The sequence below is a fragment of the Cetorhinus maximus genome, chromosome 11 (genome assembly GCF_964194155.1).
Source record: "Cetorhinus maximus chromosome 11, sCetMax3.hap1.1, whole genome shotgun sequence".
Classification (NCBI taxonomy): Eukaryota; Metazoa; Chordata; class Chondrichthyes; order Lamniformes; family Cetorhinidae; genus Cetorhinus; species Cetorhinus maximus.
In genome coordinates this window covers 13,600,876-13,613,704 of record NC_135889.1, presented here as the reverse complement: position 1 = coordinate 13,613,704, position 12,829 = coordinate 13,600,876, and positions in this window count along the sequence as shown.

The following is a 12,829-nucleotide window of genomic DNA, read 5'->3' as shown; positions in this document are numbered from 1 at the left end:
GCTTGTAGGACCTCCCAAAGTCCTTTACTTTTGTACTTTTGAAGTGCAATCACTTTTACAATTTTACATGCATTTGTGCACAGCAAGGTCCCACAGACATAACTCCCATGCATTCCAAAAGTAATGGTTCCTTCTGCCACTTGGCCCAAGTAGCTATTATTCATGTGTGAGGTGTGACAGCGAGAAACCAGCCAGAAGGGGAAGCATTCCTAAATCTGATCTTAGATGCACACAGTTCCAGTTGGGATTGAGGTGCCAACCTTAGCTCTGTGGGCAGCACTCTTGCCTCTAGGTCAGAAGGTTGTCAGTTCAAGACCTACCCCAGAGACTTAAACACAAAATCTAGGCTGACAGTCCTGTGCAGAACTGAGGGCATCATAATGACCCAAGCATGCTAGTGTTCTGAGGGCAAAAAAGTGCCACCATTACTGGATGGACCTTCAAGAGAAAACAGCACTGAAGGTTGAAAGTCTACATGGATTCTTGTTCATGTTCATCCTAAGGGATAGATGAATGAAGAAAGGACACAATTTTGGCTGGAGATAGTATGGTTAAAGTGTCTAGATGGCCTTTAAAAAAAATACCCTATTTGTATGTGACTCGTTGCGAACACGTATAACACGCCACAAAAAGGATGGTTTCTCAATCGAAGACACAGCTAACAGTGACTCCAGGCAGTCTTAGTGGTAGTAGGGGATAGTATAGTGAGGGGAATTGACACTGTTCTCTGCAGCAGAGAGCAAGAGTCCAGACAGCTATGTTGCCTGCCCGGTGCCAGGGTTTGGGACGTCTACTCAGGGCTGGAGAAGAACTTGCAGTGGGAGGGGGAGGATCCAGTTGTCATGGTCCATAATGACATAGGTAGAACTAGGAAAGAGGTTCTGCAAAGTCAGTATGAGGAGCTTGGTACTAAATTAAGAAGCAGAACCTCAAAGGTAATAATCTCTGGATTATTACCTGAGCCACATGAAAATTGACATAGGTCAAATAAGATTAGAGAGACAAATGCATGGCTCAAAGGCTGGAGAAGTGGGTTCCAGTTTGTGAGGCACTGGCATCAGTACTGAGGAAAGTGGGGGCTGTACCGTTGGGATGGTTTACACCTGAACCTTGCTGGGACGAGTCTCCTCACAAATTGCATAACTAGGGAAGTAGACAGGGCTTTGAACTAAGCAAGAGGGGTGAGGGATCAAGTTTGCGTAGAGGTAGCAATTCAAGGTGTAGGGTCAAGACAGGAGAGCAAAATAGTAATATGAGAAATGAGGGTCAGAGAATGGCAGGAGTGGACAGAGAGAAAAAACTCAAGAATACACCAACAGTCAAGACTAGATGTTACAAAGGTAACAAAAAGACAAAATTGAAGGCTCTCTGTCTGAATGCACGTAGCATTCATAACAAAATAAATGAATTGATGGCCCACATTGAAGTAAATAAATATGATCTGATAGCAATTACAGAGACCTGGCTGCAGGATGACAAAGGCTCGGTCCTTAATATTGAAGGGTACATGACATTCAAGAAGAATAGGAAGCTAAGTAAAGGTGGAGGGGTAGCACTGTTAATCAAAGAGGGCATTGGTGCAATAGTTAGCGATGACCTTGGTTCAGGAGATCAGGATGTAGAATTGGTTTGGGTGGAGATGAGGAATAGTAGGGGAAAAAAGCCATTAGTGGGAGTGGTCTACAGGCCCCTGAACAATAGCCACAGTGTAGGACAAAGTATTCAAGAGAAAATATTGTGTGCCTGTGATAAAGGGACGGCAATAATCATGGGTGATTTTAATCTATACATAAACTGGAAAAATCAGATTGGCAGTAGTAGCCTGGATAAGGCGTTCTTAGAATGCTTTCGAGATAGTTTTTTTTAGAGCAGCATGTTCTGGAACCAACCAGACAGCAGGTTATATTACACTTGGTACTGTGTAACGTGACAGGAGTAATTAACAACCTCAGAGTGAAGGCACCCCTAGGCAGCAGCGACCACAATATGATTGAATTTTACATCCAGTTTGAAAGGGAGAAGATCGGGCCTAATACTAGTATCTTAAACTTAAATAAGGGCAACTATGTAGGGATGAAAGCTGAGCTAGCTAAAGTGAACTGGGAAACTAGGCTAGAGGATAGATCAATAGAGAAGCAGTGGCAGACATTTAAGGGGATATTTCAGAGTATTCAGAATAAGTACATTCCTACTACAAAGAAAAATTCTAAGGGGAGGATCCATCATCTGAGGTTAACTAAAGATGTTAAGGAAAGCATCAAACTTAAGGAAAAAGCACACAACTCCGCAAAGATGAGTGGAAGGACAGATGATTGGATAGAATATGAAAAATGGCAGAGAATGAATAAAAGGTTAATCTAGGAGAAAGAAATTAGAGTATGTGAGTAAGCTAGCTAGAAATGTAAAAATGGATAGCAAGAGTTTCTACATGTTTTTATAAAGGAAAAGAGTAAGTAAAGTAAGTGTTGGTCCTCTGGAGAATGACAGTAGGGAGTAAAAAGTAGATAATAAGGAAATAGCGGAAGAAATGAACAAATATTTTGCTTCTGTGTTCACTATAGAGGATACAAAAAACATTCCAGTAATAGCTGCAAATCAGGAGGTGAATGGGAAAAAGGAACTTGGTGAAATTGAAATCACTAGGGAAACAATACTGAGCAAATTGATGGAGCTGCAGGCTGGCAAGTTACTGGGTCCCGATGGACTACATCCTAGGATCTTAAAAGAGGTGGCTAATGAGGTAGTTGATGTGCTGGTGTTAATTTTCCAAAATTTGCTAGATTCTGGAAAGGTTCCATCAGATTGGAAAGTAGCAAATATAACCCCTCTATTCAAGAAGGGAGGGAGGCAGAAAACGGGAAACTATAGGAGCTTGACATCAGTCATGGGGATCTTATTAGAATCGATCATTAAGGAGGTTATAACTGAACGCTTAGAAGAGCTCAAGGCAATAGGGAAGAATCAGCATAGTTTTGTGAAAGGAAAATCATAGTTAACTAATTTATTGGAGCTTTTTGAAGGAGTAACATGCGCAGTGGATAAAGAGCCTGTATACGTACTGTACTTGGATTTCCAGATGGCATTTGACAAGGTTCCACATCAAAGACTATTACAGAAATTAAAAGTGCATGGTGTAGTGGGTAACATATTAGTATGGAAAGAATATTGGCTGGCTGGCAGGAAGCAGAGAGTATGCATAAATGGGTCATTTTCTGATTGGCAGGATGTGACGAGTGGAGTCCCACAGGGGTCTGTACTGGGGCCTCAGCTTTTTATGATTTACATCAATGTTAGATGAGAGGAGTGAAAACATGGTAGCTAAATTTGCAGATGACACAAAGATAGGTAGGAAAGTATGTTGTGAAGAGGACATGAGGAGGTTGCAGATCGATATAGATAGGTTGAGTGAGTGGGCAAAGATCTGGCAAATGGAGATTATTGTGGAAAAATGTGAAGTTGTTCACTTTGGCAGGAAGAACAAAAAAAGAGTATTACTTAAATGGAGAACGGCTGCATAATTCTGAGGTGCAGAGGGATCTAGGTGTTCTAATACATGAGTCACAATAAGTTAGCATGCAGGTACAGCAAGTAATTAAGAAGGCTAATGGAATGCTATCCTTCATTACAAGAGGGATTGGACAAAAAAGTAAGGATGTTATGCTTCAGTTATGCAGGGCATTGGTGAAACCGCACCTTGAATACAGTGTGCAGTTTTCGTCTCCTTATTTAAGGAAGGTTGTAAATGCATTGGATGCGGTTCAGAGGAGGTTTACTAGATTGATCCCTGGAATAAATGGGTTGCATTATGAGGAAAGGTTGGACACACTGGGCTTGCTTCCACTGGAGTTTAGAAGAGTGAGAGGTGATTTGATTGAAGTATACAGATCCTGAACGGCCTTGACAAGGTGCACGTCGAAAGGATGTTTCCTCTTGTGGATGAGTCCAGAACTAGGGGGCACTGTTTTAAAATTAGGGGACACCCTTTTAGGACAGAGATGAGAAATTTTTTCTCTCAGATGGTTGTGCAACTTTGGAATTCTTTGCCTCAGAAGGTGGTGGAGGCAGTGTCGTTGAATATGTTTAAGGCAAAGATAGGTAGATTCTTGTTAGGCAAGGGAATCAAAGGTTATCGGGATTAGATGGGAATGTGGAAATCGTAACACAAGAAGATCAGCCATGATCTTATTGAATGGCAGAACAGGCTTGAGGGGCTGAATGGTCTACTCCTGTTCCTATTTCTTATGTTCTTACCTGTCAATCACAGACCCGACATTTGTTATGATAAACAAGTCATTCATGGAGGAGTAGAGTGAATGGGTAGAGGCTTCACATCATGACTTCACACCAGCAAGGGCCAATGAAGCAGTGAGGGGTGCGAGTGTGTGAGAAATTTGTGGCGATTAGTGAAATGTGAGACAATTGTGAAGTCGTTCAAAAAATGTGGTATCAGCAATATCCTGGATGGCTGTGAAGATGATGTACTATTTGAAGAAAATGACAGTTCATGTAACACCAATGATGATGCGTGTGACAACAGTGATGAGGAATTTTTAGGCTTCAATGATGTGAGGCTTCATGCTGGATTGTTTTTGTTCCAAAATGGTAAATGTTAATAGTGTTGTTGGTTTTGTTCTGTAATGATCACTGTTAACAGTTAAACTTTGTGCTATTTTGTTCTTTTTGTTCTGCAATGACAAATGTTAATATTAAATTCCTACATGCAGTGCAATATTTTTTTCCTGGATTTTTCTTTTTAAAATCGTGGTGCGTCTTATGGTCTGGTGCATCTCATAGTCTGGCAAATATGGTAATAGGCTGCAAGTGCTTTAGGACAATATAAATGGAAGTCTTTCTTCATTCAAGAAAACCTTTAAATCATTAGATAGATGAGCTATGAGGCTTTTCCTCATCAATAACTATCTTGTGATTCCCCTTTATTTGCCCTGGTCTGTACTGACTGAGCTGATTTCAGCTGCAGTTAAAGTATTCATTTATTTTACCTGGTCTGCACACAGTAACGCAGATTAGTAACAATTTTTTTAAACTTTGTTAGGCTTCAATTGACCCAGAAGATCCTTCATGACACAGGAGCTAACTATAATGATCTAGATCCTGAGGGAGGATGAGCACTAAATTTGTGACACAGAAGCTGAAAGAATACTGAATTAGACAGAACAACTCTTCATGGAATGTTGGATCTGACCCAATGTTACCAGGATGAAATATGGGAAAATTCAGGACTTTTCTCTAATATGGGGACTCATGAAACAGCACTGATAATCCATTAGGGAGGGAAACTGTTTGACTCACCAGTACATCAATCCACATTGGTTTTCCAGTTAGCATCACACTTACCTTCCCCATCCCCTTTGGACCATTTCTAGTCCACTGACAAGGTATTACTAGCTGCAAAGATTTGCATATGTGTTTCAATGTAAATTAGCCTCTGAGAGCATTGCTTGTGGCTCAGTCATCAGCAATCTGCCTCTTAATCAGAGAAGTCCCACTCTGGTGTCCCAACCAACATTTATCTCTTGATCAACATGACTAAAACAGGTTGTCTGATCATGACCACATTGCTGTTTGTGGGACCTTATTACTGCATTTCCTACATGAGAATGTTACTACACTTCAAAAGTACCTCATTGGCTGAGAAGCTGTGGTTGTGACAGTCATTACATTAATGCAATTCTTTCTTCACAACCAGACTGCCATAGTCACCTCTAGCCACCGTATACAGACTCGAAGCGTTAACTCTGTTTCTCTCTCCGCAGATGCTGCTAGACCTGCAGAGTTTTTTCAGCATTTTCTGTTTCACACAATAGATCTCTTCCTTAATCCTAGTTTGATTGCTTGCTGATTACTGTAATCTCCTGATCAATAAATATTGCAACAGAGCAATGAACAGAGACGATTTAAAATGTAAATAAAAGATCCTCCCAGGAGATAATGAAAAGTGGATTCAACACAAGAGTGGATGCCCTTTCGGCTGATTTTAACCTGTGAACCTGTTCTGCCTCCCATTTTTTCCCCCCCAAAAAATACACTTCGTTCATAAAATTTGTAAAAGTACATTTCAAAACATTCCAATTTGAAAATTACAGAAAGTGCAATGAAATTCAACTTGTCTCCATACAGCATGTTCCTTAGGTGCCTCAATACAATTGTAATACTCCTGATATTTGCAATGTACATTCCATGTCAGACAAAGGGAGCCTCTCCTCTTGTAAATAATGATCAGCACCATTGCTGCCGAGCTGTAATCAGTTGCTTTTATCTCCAAGTCGAATGTCCTCCACCTTCTGTGCTGCTAAACCACTCTCACGTTCACTTCGCTGCTGCCTGGCTTCCTGGCTGGCTGCTCACCTTGAACTGAGGGCAGCCAGCGCAGGCTGGGCGACTCCTCCCGCCCGCCCGGGAGGTCGAGGGGGGCGTCACCGGCCCATCTTTCCCTCCAGCTGCTACCTCCTTGTTCTCTTTTTTTTAAAAAAATCCACCCGACCGAGCGAACGGAGTGAGCCCGCCCGCCTTGCTCACTCGCATCCGAAGCCGCCGCCGTCGTCGCTGCTCCCGGGGACTGGAGGCGCCTGCGCAGTGGGCGACAGCTGCCCATCCCCCCCCACAACACCCCCCCCCCCCACCCCACCCCACCCTACAATCACCACCAACACCCCCCTCCCCCTCCCCCCCGCCTCTAGCAGCCCGGAGCCAGCCCGGCCAGCACAGCGAGCCAGCCAGCCAACGGTAAGCGGCCGCCACAGCGCCTCCACAGCCCAGGCCTCGAACATCCACGGGCTCACTTTGCAAGCGGTGCCCGGGATCAGGCGCCCCCAGCCGGGCGGCGGTTTGCAAATTTAGACCGGGGTTCGAGAGGTGGGTTCGGAATTTCCCCCTCCTTCCCCATATTTATGATTTTTCGCGCGCGTGTGTGCGCGTTTTTAATCTCGTTTCGTTTCCCCCCCGCTTCTCCTTCATTACACCCCCCCCCCCCCCCCACCCCCACCATCTCCTCTCTATTAAATTTTTAGATGGTGCCGGCGGCGGGGCTGGGGTAGCGGCCGAGCCAAGGGAAGGGAGGGGTGGTTAAGGGGGTGGGGGTGAGGTGGAGGAGGAGGAGAGGAGGAGGAGGAGGGGGGCGGTGAGGTTGCTGGCGGCTAGGCCTGAGCGGAGGGGAGGAGGGTGTTTTTCTTTTAATGGGTTTTTATTCCGGTTGTTTGTTGGGAGCGGATTGCAGCTTTCCTGGGCCGTGCGGCCTAACTTCCCTCCCTTTGTGTGCCGAGCGGCCACTTGACACCCACTGACCCCCTGAGAGAGGGAGAGGGGGAGAGAGAGAGAGAGAGAGAGAGAGGAGGGGGGCGGGGGGAGAAGGCGGGCCAGAGCCTGCCGACCTAGGCCTCATCAGGGGCGGCCTGAGAAGCTGTGGGCGCGGGGCCTCGGGCTCTCCCCCCCACCCCCACCCCCACCCCGGCTTCTTTGTCTGCAGGCCGCAGGGAGGCAGGGTTACTGGATTTGTCGGTGCCTCTGGGGCAGATAGACACACAGGCTGGGTTATATTGTACACAGGGGTTTGGGTCAGAGGCACAGATTTCACCCTCACAGTCCAGCGGACCAGAGAGCGACCTGCTTATAGTTAGATTCCCCCCCACCCCCCGCCACCCACTACTTAGCTCTTAGTTGCACAGAGACAGGGATCTTGTTGCAGTCACACACCCGAGATATGTAGAGATCTCTGGGAAACTATCCACACATTTTGGAGACCTTTCCTCGTACTTGTACACATAACAGACCTTAGTTATGCAGACTTTTCCCTTATATTTACAGACTTTGGTTATGCAGAGATATCACTTATACACCTCCAGATCTTCATTTTGCAGAGATCTCCCTTATAATTATATACACACAGACTTTGGCCATGCCGAAAGGTCACGTATGCATACAGATTTTAGTTATGTAAAGATTTCCCCTCCATAGTTTATATGAGAGTTCCCTCACAAAGATCCTCTTTATACGCAGAGGTGTCCGCTTCAGTTAACTGTACATCTTTGTCATAGGAAATAGCCATACTACCCTATCAGCCTGCTCTGTCTTTCAGTAACCTCATGGCTGAACTTCAATATCAAGTCCACTTTCCCACCCTATCCCCGTGTCCCATGGTGCCCAGAAATCTATTGATCTTAGTCTTGAATATACTCAATGATTGACTGTCCGCAGGCCCCTGGGATGAAGAATTCCAAAAATATAACCCTCTGAGGGAAGACATCACCCTCCCTGCCCTAAATGGCTGACCCCTTTTCCTAAAACTCTGACTTTCTAGTTCTACACAGGAAGGGAAAAAGCCTCTCAGCATCTATTTGTATGATATATTTACACAGATCTTTGAGGTGGTTCCCTTGTAACCGCACATAGATTTTGTAGAGTGATTTGGACAGAGATCTATCTCCCAGTTATATCTGCTCGTAGCAAGAAAAATTCCCATTATAATGCACAAAGATCTTGAAGGGAGTGCTATCTGTTCTGTGTTTATGTGCATATTTTAGTTACAGAGGAATAGATGTCCTGTACAGTTAAAGAGATAGTTCAATCCCATTATAATTGTACAAGGAAATCTTTCAACCTCCAGTTACCTTGTACTTCAATTTCTAACTGATTCCGAAACTTCTTAGTGAATTTGTCTTTGTTATAGATGAGCATATTTGCTGAAATGTGTAAGTTATTATATAGGAAAATTAATATTGATCAATCAGGCTGGACCTCTTTATTGGTAAATGAAAGTTTCATTCATGCCTTGTGCCCATCTGCTCAATACATTGTGAGCTAGTTAAATTTTCTTTCACCATGACTTTATCTAATGCTGTGCTGGTTAATCAACAGAACAATGAATGGGATGGTGGTGTGTGAGCAAGTCTATCCAGTTAGAGTGAGGATTGTGCATAGGTCTTATTCCTGATCTTATGTCGTACAGAAAATTTCAGAAATTGTTATGGCAATAGAGCAAGCCTCACAAGGTGCTTTGGTTGAATTTTATTGAAGTCTGTTGTAGAGAAAGTTGGCATGTGGCTTGAGTGAGGAGTGACAATGGGAGCCAGGTGTGATGTTTTCATTATGGTATCAGTGCATAATGGGGCAAGTGACTGCATCATTTAAACAGGAAGTTGTACCAGTTACAAACTCTTGGGAAATATCACCTGCTGTCTATTGATGTCCAGTTAGTAATTTAATTGTGTACGTCAACCCAGTGAATGCAGTGATATTTATTCTCATTACACACCAAGTCCCATTCACACATCGCCCTTGCGCTCACTGACCATTGTTGGTTCCTGGTCTGACAATGCTTTGATATTTAAAAGAAAATCTCATCCTTGATTTTCAAATCCCTCCATGGCTTTTCCCATCCCTATATCTGTAATCCCCTCCAGCTCAACAACCTTGCGAAAGCTCTGCGTTCCTCCAATTCTGTCTGCTCCCACATCCCCACTTTCATTGCTCCTGTTGGTATGCCTTCACCTACCTCACGCTTAAGCCCTGGAGTCTCCCAAAACCTCTCTGTATCTCTAGCCCTCTTTCCTCCTTTAGTTAACTCCTTAAAACCTACCACTTTGACTGAGCTTGTGGTGACCTTACAAAATATCTCCTCCTGTGGCTTGGTGTCAAATATTGCTTGATAAAACTCCCCTATGAAGCAGCTTGAAATATTTTACTATATTAAATATTTGCATGTTGTTCTAAGTTAGTTTCTTCAAGTTATTTTTTATGAAAAGAGTTTGAAGTGTAGTGCTGAAGTAGCTATAATATGTTTACTCCAGTAGCTATAATATGTTTACTCCCCTGCTCCAGTGCTGGGTTGATTTGGCATGAGATTTTCCAGAATCTAAACCTGTCCGTTTAAAACAGTGATAGCAGCACTTCACTTTTCTGCTCTACGTGGCAATCACCACTGAAAATTATGCACAGAGCTTGGACATCAAATATCTTCCTAGCAAGATCAATAACCACATGATTTCTCCAGCCACAGTTATGCACCAGCTTCGTGTACATGCTGACTTGATGCTGTTCTTTGCACAAGGTGCTGAAGTGAAATAATGCATTGGTTGGGCCACTTGTATGCGATGGTTTGTTGTATCAGCGTGCTGTTACAAGGAGTGGTGGGACGTAGATCCATGCTTGTATATTCCCCAGATGGTGAGTTCCTGCTCTTGGCCAGGCTGTGGCCGGGGGACGGAGGGGAGCTTTAGGGCAAGAGGGTCAATGGTATTGTGAGAAGACTAGATGATGCTTCTCTCTTTGCCTAAAAACAGGGCAGAAAATTGACAAGCAAGTCACCTGTGATCTCATTTATAGCTTAGGTGACTTGTGCACAAGGCTTGAGTGTGTTTAAATGTAAAAAAGAAGCAGATTTGATAAGCCTATTCCATGGGATATTTGGACGGCATGTAATATGCTTTAGTGTGGGCTTTGAATTCTGTGCTTTCCTCAGTTTAGCTGCTTGGATAGATAGTTCAAAAATCCGGCACTGACCCGATCCGCCAAATCACTCCTCCTTCGCTGCTGTGTGATTCTATGGTTAGGCCAATTGAGTTCCATTGCATCATAAACCGATTTTCTCAATTTGATAATTACATAGTCATACCCCATGCTGTTACCTTAACTGACCACAGCTGATCTCTCCAAGCCCGGGAATCGAACTTGGCACCTTCTGGTCCTTTTAGCTTAGTTGCACAGTGACATCACCAGCTGAACCATTGAGGACTATGCCTCTAATATTTGTCCTTAAATTCACTCTTTTGGCACCTGATGCATGTCAACAATCAAGAACAAATTGGTACTTAAGCAAATCATGTTTTCATGTTGGATTTTGAGTTAAAACGAAAGAGTTATTGGGTAGTCCCATTCATTGTTTGAGATTCTCCCTTTGAGTCCCTTGAACCCGCTCCTGTTGTGCCAGCCCATCCCGATGACACAATCTGTGCTTGAACTGCAGTCATTTCTGGAGTGCTGTCCAGCAAGCCTGACTACAACATGTAGCATGTGAGGATGTCAAGCAGAGCTAGACTGGCTGCAGCCTCACCCTGTGGCCAAATAACCTGCTGCTCTTTGCTGTGTAGGCTGACACGTGAGGAATAGCAAAACAGGTAAAGTTTTGGTGGTCTGCCATTGTCTGTGGAACCCCAGCCTGGGTTAAAGGAGCAGTAGGGCATTCAGTCCCTTGAGCCTGTGCCACCATTCAGTTAGATGATGGTTGATCTGTATTTTAACTCCATTTACCTACCTTGGTTCCGTAACCTTTAGTACCCATGCCTAACAATCTATCAAACTCAGTTTTGAAATTTTCAGTTGACACACAGCTCCGTGCCCCCCCCCCCCACCCAGCCTCAACAGCTTTTTGAGGAAGAATGTTCCAGATTTTCACTACTTTCTGTGTGAAAAATGTTTCTTGATGTCATCCATGAGTGGCCTAGTTATAATTTTAAGGTTACACCCCTTGTTCTGGACACCACCCCCTCAGCCCAACCACCAGAAAAAGGGTCCGCCCTTAGGAGAATAGGAGAGAGAGAGTGGTGGGAGAAATCCATGCAGCCATATGAAGTAAAGCATGTTCCATGTTAACTGTATTCTGCTGTGGGCATACATTGTCTTCTGCCTTGCATTGTTTAATATGGAAATTGTTTTTAAAAAGTTATTAAAATTGGGCAGTCATTTGTCATCACAGATTTGTCTAGAAGTGCCAAGGGGGAGGAAGGTCAGAGGAAAGCTTTGAATCACTGCCAACTGTTTCTTACTGTGATTTGCATTTGTGTGAAATAGTATCAGCAGCACTTGGAACTTCTGTTGGTGTGCAGTCCTGATAAGGTGAAACACTATTACTGTCTTTTTTTTTCTTTACCTCTTCCATATTACCTCTAGACTTGACTCTGCCAAGCGTCTGCTCAGCAGCCTCCCATCTTCTACCTTACATAAATTTCAGCTCATCCAAAACTCCATTTCCCGTATGTTAACACACACTAAGTCCTGTCCACCCATCACCCCTATGTTTGCCGAACTACTATTGATCGCAGTTTAGCAAAGCCTGTTTTAAAATTCTCATCCTTGTCTTCAAATCCCTCTATGGCCTTGCCCCTCCATACTTTTGTAACTTGCCCCAGCCCCTCAACCCCCCAAGATCTCTGTATGGGGGTACTCTTCCAATTCTGGCCTCTTGCGCATCCTCGATTTTTCTTCTCTTCATCATTGGTGGTTGTGCCTTCAGCTGCCAAGGCCCCAACCTCTGGAATCCTCTCTACCTCCTTTATTATCCTTTAAAATTATCCTTAAAACCTATCTCTGATTAAACTTTGGTTGGTTCAGTGTCAGATTTTGACTGATAATGCTCTTGTCAAGTGCCTTGGGGTGTTTTGCTATGTTAAAGGTGCTAAATAAATGCAAGTTGTTGTTGCAACAAATTTTTAGTGAGTTTGATTTTCCATCCACTGATCAAGGTGTTGTCCTGTTGGGGGAAGAGATGGTTCTGACAGTGATGCATGCATGTCCAATAAAGTTTTCAAACTGCTTGTCAAGTGGGTGCTACATCAGCTTGGTTCAATACTGTGCTGCTTGTAACATTATCCCCTGTTTTCTGCACTCCTTTTGTTAGAAAAAGTTGCATTTATGTAACTTCTACACAACTTCAGGATGACCTGAAGCACTTTTCAAAGAGTACTTAATTGGCTGTAGTGAAGCCCCTGTTATAATGTAGGAAACGCAGTAGCCAAATCGAGCACTGCGAGCTCCCACAAACAGCAATGTGATCATATTATCTGTTTCAGTAATGTTTGTTGAGGGATAAATATTGGCC